The sequence below is a fragment of the Eulemur rufifrons genome, chromosome 15, assembly GCF_041146395.1.
Source record: "Eulemur rufifrons isolate Redbay chromosome 15, OSU_ERuf_1, whole genome shotgun sequence".
Lineage (NCBI taxonomy): Eukaryota > Metazoa > Chordata > Mammalia > Primates > Lemuridae > Eulemur > Eulemur rufifrons.
The window spans coordinates 22,544,129-22,557,285 of record NC_090997.1 but is presented as its reverse complement, the minus strand read 5'-3'; the positions used below and the strand labels follow the sequence as shown (position 1 = coordinate 22,557,285).

Sequence of the window (13,157 nt, the reverse complement as noted above, 5' to 3'; positions counted from 1 at the left end):
AAGGGAGATGACAAATTGTGACTTTCTAGAATCCAGTGATATATGAAACCTGAATGTAAGACACATTCAGGTGAATGATGATAATCTCTGCCAAACAGGTACACCTGCTTAGGTCTAGTGCTTACAAGTGTAGAAAGCACCAGTGGTCATTTAACTGCTAATGCCAAGCAGAGGCCGGGTGGCTCATGCCTGTAATCCTAGTACTCTGGGAGGCTGAGGCAGACCGATAGTTTGAGCTCGGGAGTTCAAGACCAGCCTGAGCAAGAGCGAGACCCCCTCTCCCTCTCCACTCCCATCTCTACTAAAAATAGAAAGAAATTAACTGTACAACTAAAAATATATAGGAAAAATTAGCCAGGCATGGTGGCACATGCTTGTAGTTCCAGCTACCTGGGAGGCTGAGGCAGTAGGATTGCTTGAGCCCAGGAATTTGAGATTGCTGTGAGCTAGGCTGACGCCACGGCACTCTAGCCCAGACAACAGAGCAAGACTCTGTCTCCAAAAAAAAAAAAAATGCCAAGCAGAATAATAATCATCAGTTGTATGGCTATGTAAAGCACGCATATTGTGCCATCAGTCCCTTTCTCTATAGACCCCTCCTCAGAATATTTTAAAGGCATAAAATTTTAAAAAGCATTATGAAAGAAATTAATTATATTAAAATATAGTTATCAAAATATTTTTAAAATAAATTTATGATAAAGTAATATATGCAATTCTTAAAGGGAGTAAATATCAAGATCTAAGTGGCTCTAATAATACCGTAGTTTCAGTGTAGTAACAATCATAGATTCTAATTTGAGATGTCTTCCACAAATGCAATGTCACATAAAAATATCTGTAATTTCTATTGGTGGCAAACATAGCACAGGAAACACTATATTTCAATTAATTTAGTAAAAAGAGAACACAATTTTGCCCCAAGCAAATTTAGACACCTCAGATTAATAAAATCTAATTTAATCTCAATGAAAACAATATTCTCATTTATTTAAATGAAGCTGCTATCCAATAGGAACATTTTAGAGGTGAGAGGGAATGATAAAATCATCAGTTTCAATAGTTTCTAATGGTAATGTGTGCCTGATTTAAAATATATCGTATGCTTCAAATAAATGCTATAAATAAATAAATGTAACATTAGAAAGTGGAGCTACTCTGGTAGAAATTTAAGTGAGAAGCCCCAAGCTGTGCATATTGGGCTTTGCCATCACCAACCACAGCTGCCCTGCAGGCATCCAAAGGCTCCAGAATTCCTATTCAAAATTCCCTGATCTTATTAATTGCTTTAAATTTTTTTTTCAGATAAAGAATTATTCTCATGGCAGTTAAATGAAATGTACCAGACCACACACCTGGACAAAAGAAATTCAATATTTACTGAAAGTTTCTTGCATCCAAGACTCTGCAAAAATGAGGTATGGTCCCCAGTTTTGTGGGTCAGGTAAACCAGGATGCAGATAAAAACGGAAGGAAAGAAAAAAATGTTGAAAAAGCCCCTATGATAAATCCATGGAAAAAAAAATCTATATATTAGAAGACATTTCTCTTTGGAACACAAAGTTGTTTAAACCTTGTGTTTAATGATATGTGACTCCCTGCCAACCACCCCGGTATTATTCCTATATTTGTCTATTTACAACTTTTGTAACATGTTCTTTTCTGGAGGAGAGAGATAAAGTCTGATCAGCCTCAGATTTAGAGTCAATCAAAAATTGACACCTCTAGACAGAATATATTCATCTGGTGGTGACTGCTTGGCTATAAGACCAGTAAACAAGATTCTAAGGCTCTGAGTAATAAAGACATCATGTAGTAATTTTTGGAGAAATGAAAGACTCTTACTGTTTTGCACTAGAGGTCCTCACCAGAAAAAAATAATTATGCTAACATGATAATATGATTAATAACCTCACCATGAATTGCTCATTGAGTTCCATAAAAACAAACTGATGGGAGGTGACTATCAGTGGGGGAAGAGGGCAGCCAGGTTTGGGAGAACCTGAGAAACTTCATGGAGATAAGACTCTGATCTGTGTTCTGAGGACTTCAGAGGGATTAATACTACTGAGACTTACAATGGATGAGGAGGGAAAGATAACTGGCTAGATTATGAGTGACCTTTTATGCCTTACCAAGGAGACTAGAGTTTTCCCAACAGAGAAGAGGGAAGCCGTTGGTGAGTTTCAGCAGAAAGTAACCAGATTGGGGTTTTAAAAAATTGCTTGAGCAATGCTATGGAAGATGGTTTGGAAACAAGGATAATTGCCGGTTATGAGGCTATGTCAGTAGTTGAGGAAAATCATGGTAAGACTTGAACTAAGAAGTAATGACAATGGACAGAAAGTAGTAGATCCAAGATATTTAAGGATTTAAAATTTATAGGCTCTAGTGACCATTTGAAATGGGGGGAAGGGGAGATTGGAGAAAAGGAGGATTCCAGGATGAGTCTTTACTTCTGGTTTGTGTGACTTGTTCCTTGTTTCCATTTATCAAGGCATTTAATCCATGATTCAATGCTCTGTATACAATATAATTGTATCCATTGACGAAGTTAAAAATTAGAATTAAACAATAGTTCCTACAGTCCATGTTGTCACTGGGCAAGATAGGTTGGCTGTCTCCAAGAGGATCAAAATTGCTCCAAAAAATAACATTGCATTGGAGGATTTTTGTTGTAAAAGATCTGGCTCTCAATCTAATAGAAAACCAAGAATGGATTGATCTTTTATGACTTCACTAATATTAAAAAAGATCACAGAAATGGAAATGTAAATAACATTGGCAATTTATTTATAAAAATAAATATATTTATTTATAATAGAAAATAAATATAAATATTTATTATATATATTTATTTATAATAGAAAATAAATAAGAATATAAAATAATTATAAATATAAAAGTAAATATAACTGCTATTTTCTTCATGTAGGCATACCAGCAGGAAAAAGGATGGGTGAAAAAGAATTTAGATTAAGGGGGATTTCTTCCATAATTAATTCTATATAATCTGAATATATAACAGCATTGGGTTAGGATAACCACTTTGTATCATTCTTCATGATAATGAAGTATGTGCCCCATTCTTGCTTTCTTTGGATAAATTAATATACTCAATCAGATCAGCCCAACTGGCTGGAGAAGCGCTGCCCCCTTTCAGCTAAAATTAAACATCTCTCTGTGGTTGTGTTTTGTTGATTTTATAGTTCAGGCTTTCTTAGATAATCTTTCTTTCAATTTCTTAAAAAACACTGTAACTCTAATGCACTACCAATACCCTTTGCTTTGGCACAATTTAAACACTTTTATTGTAGAACATAATTTACAATTGAACTAATCATAAGGGTCAAATCTTGTCCCTTACCTGCAAAAAATGTATGCAATGGAAGGTTTTGTATGTAAAGCAACTAATATTCCCATCTAAAAACAGTAGTTCTATATATGGCTTTGAGGTGGTTCTAGAACTTCTACTAGTGGGGTATGATTTTCAAAAATTTGTGACACCTCTAAGACCATAATCAAGATCAATTATTAAAAACATTCTTAATTCCTTTAAATGTCGTTACCTTAATTTCTATCTGTTCTCTACATTTCTATTAATCTTGCAGTCTATTGTACATTCTGATTATCATTATGAAAAGATGTTACGTACCTGCCGATTCAGCAGTTATTACTAAATGGAGGAGGAATCACTTCTTCCCAGATCATCTCAAAGCATAATGCATTTATATTCAAATTTAATATATTTTCTTCCCTTTATTATAGAATATAGTAGCCTTTGAGATGCGGTCAGCCACAGTGCAGACATTGTCTTTCAGAGAGATGACTGAATGGGGAGGTGGATATTCCTGCTGGATTATAGACTGGACAATTCTGTAAGGCCAGTTCTCCCAGTGAAGCACTGGAGAAAAGCTCTGGACATCCCATGGGAGAGATGTCTGGTGGTAACATTCAAAGATTTTTAATATGATATGTAGTTAAGGCTATTAGAAATGGATTCATACTTTTAAAATTGTCTCTTTTTTCCTTTTTCAAAGTAATTTTTCCATTGTAAAAGTTCTGATACTTATATATAGCATTTGAAAAACATAACAAATGAAAGTATTCATATTTAAGGCACCCAGATATACCTAGTGTTTACCAGTTGGTGTCATTCCTTTATATTGTTTTACTTATTGTGGTACCGGCAACATGGTGGAATAGGAGGCTTCTGACAGTCTCTCTATCCACAAACACACCAAATCCAAATAAACATTTATTTACAGATTAATTCCCTCTGAGAGAAAGTCAGAAACCAGTTGAGGGATTCTTACCCCCCAGGACCAGGCAATGAAGAAAACATGCACATTGAATGTGTAGGAAAAGCTGAGGCACACCCAGGCATGTACACCCCCACAATACTTCACCATACAATCAGGAAAAGGTGTTCCCAACACCAAGATTATCCCTGTAGAGAGGAGGGTTAGATCTCACAAATAGTGCTCTAACTCTAAGGTGCCCTGTGGTTAGCTTTTAATTAACAAACTTGGGAGCAGAGAGGATTAGGCATACACAAATCTCTCTAGTCCACAGGAAATCATGGCAGTTTTATACGGGTGTGCAAGCACCTTCAGGGACTTTATCCCCCTGGATTAGTGCAGAGAAGGGGCTCAGAAAGGCCACTTCTGTTTCTCCCTGGAAGGGGTTTATAGCATACTCTTCCTGTGGCTATTTGACAGCCTGGTTTCTAACTAATATGCATTGGCGTGTTAAGGGGGCAGTCAAAACTTAGCCCTCTGGCAGCCTGAGCAGCAGCTTGGCAATTCCTGAGCTTTCCCCTCAGTTTGCACCAGCAATAACTCCAGGTCTCCAAATTTCCCTAGGATGGAGTTTGTACACTCATCGACTATCCAGACTTTTACAGTATCCTCCTGAAAGACTGTATCCCAAACCTCCCACCTCTGGGAGCAGAAGAGATTAGGCATATGTGAGTCTCTCAAGATCGTAGAACAAAGAGGTGTGTTTAAACAGGGGTGCAAACACTTCCAGGGGTGTCATCCCCTGGGAGCAGTGAGAAAGGAGCTGGAATGCAAGGCAACCATTTTCTCTCCAGAAGGGATTTACTGTACACTCTTCCAGTGGCCTGGCCTTTAATTAATTTGCATCAGGGAGCTTACAAGGCAGACAAACAGTAGATGATCTCAGGCAGCCTGAGCTGGAACTTGGCACATCCTGAGCCTTTCCTCTAGCTTACCCCAGTGATAAATCCAGGTCAATCTATTCGTACTGGAAGGAGTTTAATCACACACTGAGTGCCACAACCTCTATAACTCCCACCCAAGGGACTGTATCCTAAATGATCTAGCTCTGGGTATCAATGGAATTTTGCATTCCTGACTTTCTCTAGACCACAGAAAACAAAGAGGTGGACATACAATGGACCAACACAAACTTCCAACAGCTCTCTCTCCAGGATCAGAGGATGCTACCTGAATATGACTATAGGCATTTGCCACAGAACCTCTCCCAGCTTAGTGCAGAGAGAACAGGAGAATAACTTCTGTGCTTAGCTTCAACATGAGGATATAAGAAACTGGAAAACACGCACAGACACACATACACAAACACACACATATTTAAAAAAAAAACAAAACAAAACAAGATAAATCTACAAAAACTGACTCAAGTGAATTGAAGATAAGTAATTTACTCAACAGGGAATTAAAAATAATGGTCATAATGATGCTTACTGAGGTCAGGAGGGCAATGCAGGAACAAAATAATAACTTCAAACAAAGAGATAGAAAGTATATACAAGTACTAAACAGAAATCATAAAGCTGAAGAATACTATAACTGAGCTGAAAAAATCAATACATGTTACACCAGCAGACTAGATTAAGCAGAAGAAAGGATTAGTGAACTCAAAGACAAGTCACTGGAATTCATCCAATCTGAGGAGCAAAAAGAAAAAAATCGTAAAAAGAATTAAGATAGCTTAAGAGATTTATGTGACATCATTAAGCAGAACAATGTACACACTTTAGGCATGCAAGAAAGAGAAGAGAGAGAAAAAAGGACAAAAAGAATATTGAAAGAAATAATGGCAAACACCTTTCCAATCATGGGGAAAAAATAGAAAGTCAGATCCAGAATCCCAAAGGACACTAAATAAAATGAATCCAGTGATGCACACCAAGGCACGTGATCAAATTGTCAAAAGGTAAAGACAGACAGAGTGCAGAAAGCAGCAAGGGAAAAGCAAATAGTCACATATAAGGGAACACCCATAAAATTATCAGCAGATTTCTTCACAGAAACCTTGAAGACCCGAAGGGAGTAGGATTATGTATTCAAAATTTTGAAAGAAAAAAATGCCAACCAAGAATACCATACCTATTCCCATCTTTCAAAAATGAAGAAATGACAAAGACTTCTCAGACAAACAAAAGCTGAGAGTTCATCACCTATAAAGTTGCCTAATAAGAAATATTAAAGGGAATTATTCAAGCTGAAAGAAAAGGATGAAAATTAGTCACATGAATACAGTTAAAGTATAAAACTCATCTATCAAGGGTTCTTAAAAAAATAAAAGGAAAAATTAATTCTTTTATTTAAAATTATTTATGTTTTTAAAGCATCGTTGTTATCATATATGTATACACATTTGTACATTAGAGAGTTAATAGCATCTGTTACTTATATTTTTTTGCAAAATCAAGAAAATAAAAAATCACCATTATTCCACTACATTTGTGTAATTAATGTTAACATTTGGCTACCTTTCTTAGGGTTTTGACATACATATGTACCTTTATACAATTTTCAAAACATACTTAGTACAGGATTATTCATAAATTATAAATGAAAATTATGTGAAAAAAGACTTGGTGAAAGTTAGTATCTACTCTGAAATTGTCCTGATGACAATTTCCATCAAAATTCTAAATTTAAAAAATTCTAGTTTTACCTCTTGAATATAAGGTATTAATAACTTTAAAAACTAGACCCAAACCACGCTAAGACAGAAGTTCAAATGACTCAAATTTCTTGAAGAGTACATAAGCATTTTATCCATAAAGTGTATTTTTTTGTTGAAATTAATCAATTGTCTTTTTTGATTCTATAAGTAACCTATAATCATTGTTAAAAATTAAGAAAATAAAGGAAATTATAAACAATAAAATAAAATAGTATATAATTTCACCCCCAAAGATAAATAATATTAAAATGTGATGTACATCTTTCAAACTTGCTCTAGACATATTTATAAGTATGCACGATGTACCTTTTATTATTATAAGATTGCACTCTACATAGTATTCTACAATTTGGTTTGTTCTCTTTACAATCTATGGTGAACATCTTTCCATGTCCATACGTAAATTACAAAACTGCCATGTTTATGTCTACCTAGTGATCTATTATGGAGGTGTTTTCAATTTTATTTAGTCTAAAAGTCATTCCTTTATACAATAAATATCATATTTATTGAGCACCTATTACATTCCAGCCCAGCTCTTGTCTTAGAGATAGGTAATAAAAGAGACATAGCTTCTCTTTTGTAGTTTATATTGTAGTTGGGGAATATAAACAAAAATATATAAAAAATTGATACTGTCTACACCAGGTATCTGTAAGTCTAAGAAGAAACATAGTGCAGGACAAAGGAGATACGAAATACTGGAGTTGCGTGGGAAAAAATTACTGTTTTATATAGAATGAGTAAGTAAGGCATGTACAGGGACAAGACACTCAGAATAAGTGAAGAGAGACTCCAGGTAGAGAAAAGTCCAATTGCAAAGCCTTGAGATTCAGTTTGAGCTTAGTGTGTTCACAGACCAGCTACTGGGCCACTGTGGCTGGGCAGAATGGGCAAGGAGAAGATAGGACGTGAGGTCAGAGAGCTTGTGGGGCCAGATCATGTGTGAATTTGTAGGCTTATAGTAAGGACTTTGATTTTTTACTTGAATAAAATAAAGAGCCACTGGAAAGTATTGGGTAGGGTAGTGATAGAATTTGGTTTACATTTTTTAAGTGACCCTGATTGCTGTTGTAGGGAGAATAGACTATGGAGAAGTAAGATGAAAGTAGGAACCTCAGTTGAGAGGCCAGTTTAGTCTCTCGGGGCACACTAAAATATGAGGTCAGGAAGACAAGGAACAAACAGAAAGGAATGGCCAATGAAATGAAAGGAAATCCATGAAAATAGGGCATCCCAGAAGCCAAGTAAGGAAAGTGTTTCAAGGAGAAGGGAGTAATCAATTACTAGTAACTCGAGTAAAATAAGGACAGAGTATTGATTTGGCAATGTGGACATTGCTGTTGACCATAGTAATAATGAGATATATTTGTGGGATTTCGGGGGCGGGGGGGGGGGAGGCAAAAATCTAGATGGATTCAGAATAAAAGGGAAGCAGAGAATTGAGGCAGTATTTGGAAAGGAATGTGAGGGCAATAGAGAGATACTGGAGATATTATATTATATTTGCTCTATACCTAAAACACTTTTATGACTGCAAATAATAATCAAATGAGTTTGTGAGTCACATTTATAATTTAACTTTGGCAGCTGCTATCGTCTATCTCTAAATTAGAAGCTCCTGCCCCAGGTTAGCTTTCTTCTCCCCTGTCGTGGTGTTATTTCTAGTTTTGCTCTCTCATTCATATTCTAAATCTGTCTACTGCTTTTACTGGAACTGCTAATATGTTATATCATTTTAAGTAGATCATTGTATATTTTCACTTTAATTTTTTTAATCCTTTCCTGTAAAGGATTTTATGTAATTGATGGAATCACCTTAAAAACTTTTCCTTTTGCTTTTGTTCTCTGCCTACTACTAATAGATTTCTAAATAAATTTGACTTTTTTGTTGATGCAAAGTTTATTGCCAATGTATAATTTCCTAATAGCTGAATTACCACAAATAGAACCCAAGATGAATGGTATTTGAATGCCAGTGTTTTCCAATGTAATCTGACCTTTTATTCATCAAAATATTTAGAGCAACTTTTCTTTTGACAGCTATTCTGTCGCCTTCTTTTGCAGAGTATTATTTTCCTCTCCTTTTATTCTTCCACATTTTAGTCTACTTTGCACTTTTCTTCATGTTTCCCATTCATCAGGCCTTTTTTAATCTGTTGCTATATACAAATCACCTCCAAAACTTAGTGCCTTAAAGCAATAATAATCGTTCACTATTGCTCATGGCGTCTTTGGGTCTGGAATTTGGGAGTGGCTTGGCTAGATGGTTTGGCTTAGGGACTCTTCAGAGGTTGCAGTCAGACAATTATTTCAGAGGGATGATCTTAAAAGCTTCTATATCACTTACCTGGTGCCTGAATTGTGAATCCTTGAACCACTGGAATCCCTTGAACATAATCTCTATGTAATTTCTTACTTGTCTATTTATTCATTTTATTTCAGAATATTACAGGGGTATAAACATTTTGGTTACATGAATTGCTTTTGTACAGTTTGAGTCAAAGTTATAAGTGTGTCCATCACCCAGTTACTGTGCATTGTACATGTTAGGTATGAATTTACCCATCCCCTCCTTTACCCTCCCACCGACTTGATTTCCATTGAATTGTACTACCATATGTGCACATGAGTGTTGATCATTTAGTTCCAATTTAGTGGTGAGTACATATAGTGTTTGTTTTTCCATTCTTGTGATACTTCCCTTAAAAGGATATGTGTAGGTTATATGTAAATATGATGTCATTTTATATAAGGGACCTGAGCATTTGTGGGTTTTGGTATCGACAGGGTGTCCTGGAACTAATCCCCCATGAATACTGAAAGACAAGTAACTGTATGTCAATTCTTAAATTTAATTACCTCTGTTTCTATGCTCCTTAATCACACTGAAGAAAACAGCATGACTGAGTTGGTTTTACTGTTATTATTATTTTAATTTTTATACTTAGCCAGAGTTTTTGACACTGCTAAATAGTACTTTCTCAACTAGTTAGAAATATTCCCTATCCCCAAGATAGCTATTGCAAACATTTACCACTTTTTTGAAATATATCTTTTCACAACTCTTTCCTATTAGCAGAAAATTTGGCCTCTGCTAACAGAAATTTCTCTTATTTTCTGACTTAATTCCAAAAACATTTAATTTCTAAAATTCTATTGGTAGTGCATTTATTTTCCTAATTTAAAAATAAGTACATTTAATACTTCATTTTTTTTTCTTCTTTAGAGTTATAGGTATATCCTATCCATTGTGTTTGAAGTCTTCTCTCTTTTTGGTTATTTTTGAATTAATAGTGTCATTTCAGTTTTGATTTTATTCTAAATCAAGTATTATTTAAGATCATGGTCTTAACATTTTAGGATGACATGTATTTACACTAACATTATTTATATGTACTATATGCTAACCATGGTTCTAAGTGTTTGATATATAGTGACTCATTTATTCCTCAAAAAAACCCCTCTGATGTAGAAACTATTTTTATCTCAATACTATTGATGAATATACTGGGTAGATAGAAGATAAGTAACTTCCCTAAATCACAAAACTAGGCTCTATGGTCACAACCACTGTATGATCCTGCCTCCATTTATACCTCATGTTATTAAATTATTATTAAATTGGCTTATAATATATTTACCTTCTTAGCTTTATTAAGGTTTTCTGAGTGGCCAAAATATTAATTTGTGTAAATGTCCAGCATTTTAAAATAGAATTTATATTCCTCTTTTGTAGGCTACAAAGTATACTACACATAAGATAGATAGACATATATTCTTATTTTAGTAAGTTTTTAGCCCCAGGCTGCTCAAAAGTTTTTCCTTAAGTATTACTCCTTATTTTCAAGGATCTTAATATTTATTTTAAACACTTCCAGAAATTTTATCATCATTGTAGAAAGGACTGCTAGTTTTCTATCAGATATCTATGTCATCCTTTTCCCCTAATTTTATCTGAAGTGTCAATGAGCCCAGTACTTAAAATACTTTATATCCCGGCCTTCCTGACAATAGAAGTGGTCGCTTAAGGTTTCCAGGAGAGCTCCTTAAAAAAGACAGATGTCATGTGCCTTTCTGTTCCTTCTTCCTTCTTCTTGCTACAATTTAGGTATCACAAATGGAGCTTTAACAACCACCTTGCACATTGGCAATCTCGAGGATGAAAAGCTTGCTCTAAGGACATGGGACAGAAACACAGGAGCCTGGCACCCTAAAAACTGTGAAGCTCACATGCCAATCCTCCCCTGGCCCTGCTGGATTGCATGTAAGTGAAAAACAAGTAAACTTGAGCTTCTGTAAGCCACTCATTGGAACTTCTGTTTTCTGCAGCTAATGCTAATCCTATCTAATAAATAATAAATTTTTTTTTTTTTTTTTTTTTTTTTTTTGAGACAGAGTCTCACTCTGTTGCCCAGGCTAGAGTGAGTGCCGTGGCGTCAGCCTAGCTCACAGCAACCTCAAACTCCTGAGCTCAAGCGATCCTCCTGTCTCAGCCTCCCGAGTAGTTGGGACTACAGGCATGCACCACCATGCCCGGCTAATTTTTTTTTCTATATATATTTTTAGCTGTCCATATAATTTCTTTCTATTTTTAGTAGAGATGGGGTCTCGCTCTTGCTCAGGCTGGTCTCGAACTCCTGAGCTCAAACAATCCGCCCACCTCGGCCTCCCAGAGTGCTAGGATTACAGGCGTGAGCCACCACACCCGGCCAAATAATCAATTTTGATTTGATTCTCTTAATGTATATGCATAGGGGACTGTTTATGTCAAGATCTGCTTTTAGTCTATTTCTTTTACCTTCATTGTTTCCTGTTTTGAGATCTCAGTTTAATTGGAATTTTAGTGTAAGTACTTTTAAAACTATCTTCCTGGGAAATACTACCTTTGACTCAATAAATGTCCCAAAATGTCACCACACATTCTGGATTTGGAACCCAAAAACTCTCCTGATTTCTCCTGCCCCCCAGGCACAGAATTCAAGAAGGTCTGAGGGACTAAAGAGTTGAACTGCTATAGTGAAATGTTAAAATCTTTGCTGACGAGAAAGGTGGCCCTTAAGAAGCAGCAACCCAAGTGTAAGCTGTACCACTAAAGAGCTTCTGAGACTTGGACCTGGGACAGGATTTAATATGAGACAAACTTGGGTAGGTTTAACCTGAGAGCTGAAAATGTGGCCTGCTTTCTCTTAGTGACAGTAGACATGCAAACGCACTCAGAGAAGAGGGAGAGAACAGAACCCTCCAAAGCCCACACTTGTATACAAGGCCACCATTGGCAGGGCAGCAGCTAGCAGAGCAGGCTGCGGTGGGCCAGGTGGTGGCAGGTTCTTGGCTCTAAGACTAGCAAATTGGCAGCGGTGTCGGAGTGCCTCAGGCAATATGTGCCAGAAGGAGGAGGTGGGAGTCATCGGTTGGGTGGAAAAGAAAGAGAAAGAATGCAGCTCAAGAAGCAAATTTCTATGTGTGATCCCAACCCAGCCTCCCTCATCAACCCACACACACAAAGAAAAACAGCATGTTAACAAGGGGAGAACGAATTCACAAATGTATCTAAAGCACCTAGTACTCTCAACTACTGAAATGGCACCTCTGTTAAAGTGGATGGTGGCTGGGATCCATTGTAAATAGAAGTTAAACATTCATGTGACCTCTCTTGTTTCCCAAATCTTCATCTAGATATGAAATCTAGTGTTTATTTTCCAGCCCCATTGCTACTGCCTTGATTTAGTTCCAAATCGAGTTTCTTGAGGATGAACATGTTTATAAAAACCCATCTGAGATCTAAACCTATAACTTCCAACTTTCAAATTCACCAAAAACAGAGCTATTAATGTACTCTCCAGGACACAATCTAACCATTTCACTCCTCTGGATAGAATGCCTAAATTGTCCCCCTTGGCATAACACAAGTTTGGAATTTCCTTGAATGTTAAAAAATGTATTCTACTACCTATCCTTTCCCTCCTGTCCAATGACATTTCCCACCATGGGTCTCCATTTTCCCGTTATATTACGTGCTGTTCCTTGAAGGAGTCACCTGTTCCACAACCCAGCCCTTGGTGGATCTGTCCCTTCTGCCCAGAATGGCTTTCCTCATCTCTGCCTTTAAACTTTGGAAAAAGCCACCTTCCTCTAGGCAGAGCCAGAAGTTTTATCCTGTCTAATATCTAGTACTTAAAAATTGATTTTCT

At 36.3% G+C, this 13,157-nt stretch overlaps 1 protein-coding gene across 1 annotated transcript in view; it reads right to left on the bottom strand.

Annotated features, from left to right (window-relative positions):
• Positions 1-13,157, bottom strand: part of GFRAL (GDNF family receptor alpha like) — a 78,333-nt gene that overhangs the window by 60,365 nt on the left and 4,811 nt on the right. The window lies entirely within an intron of this gene.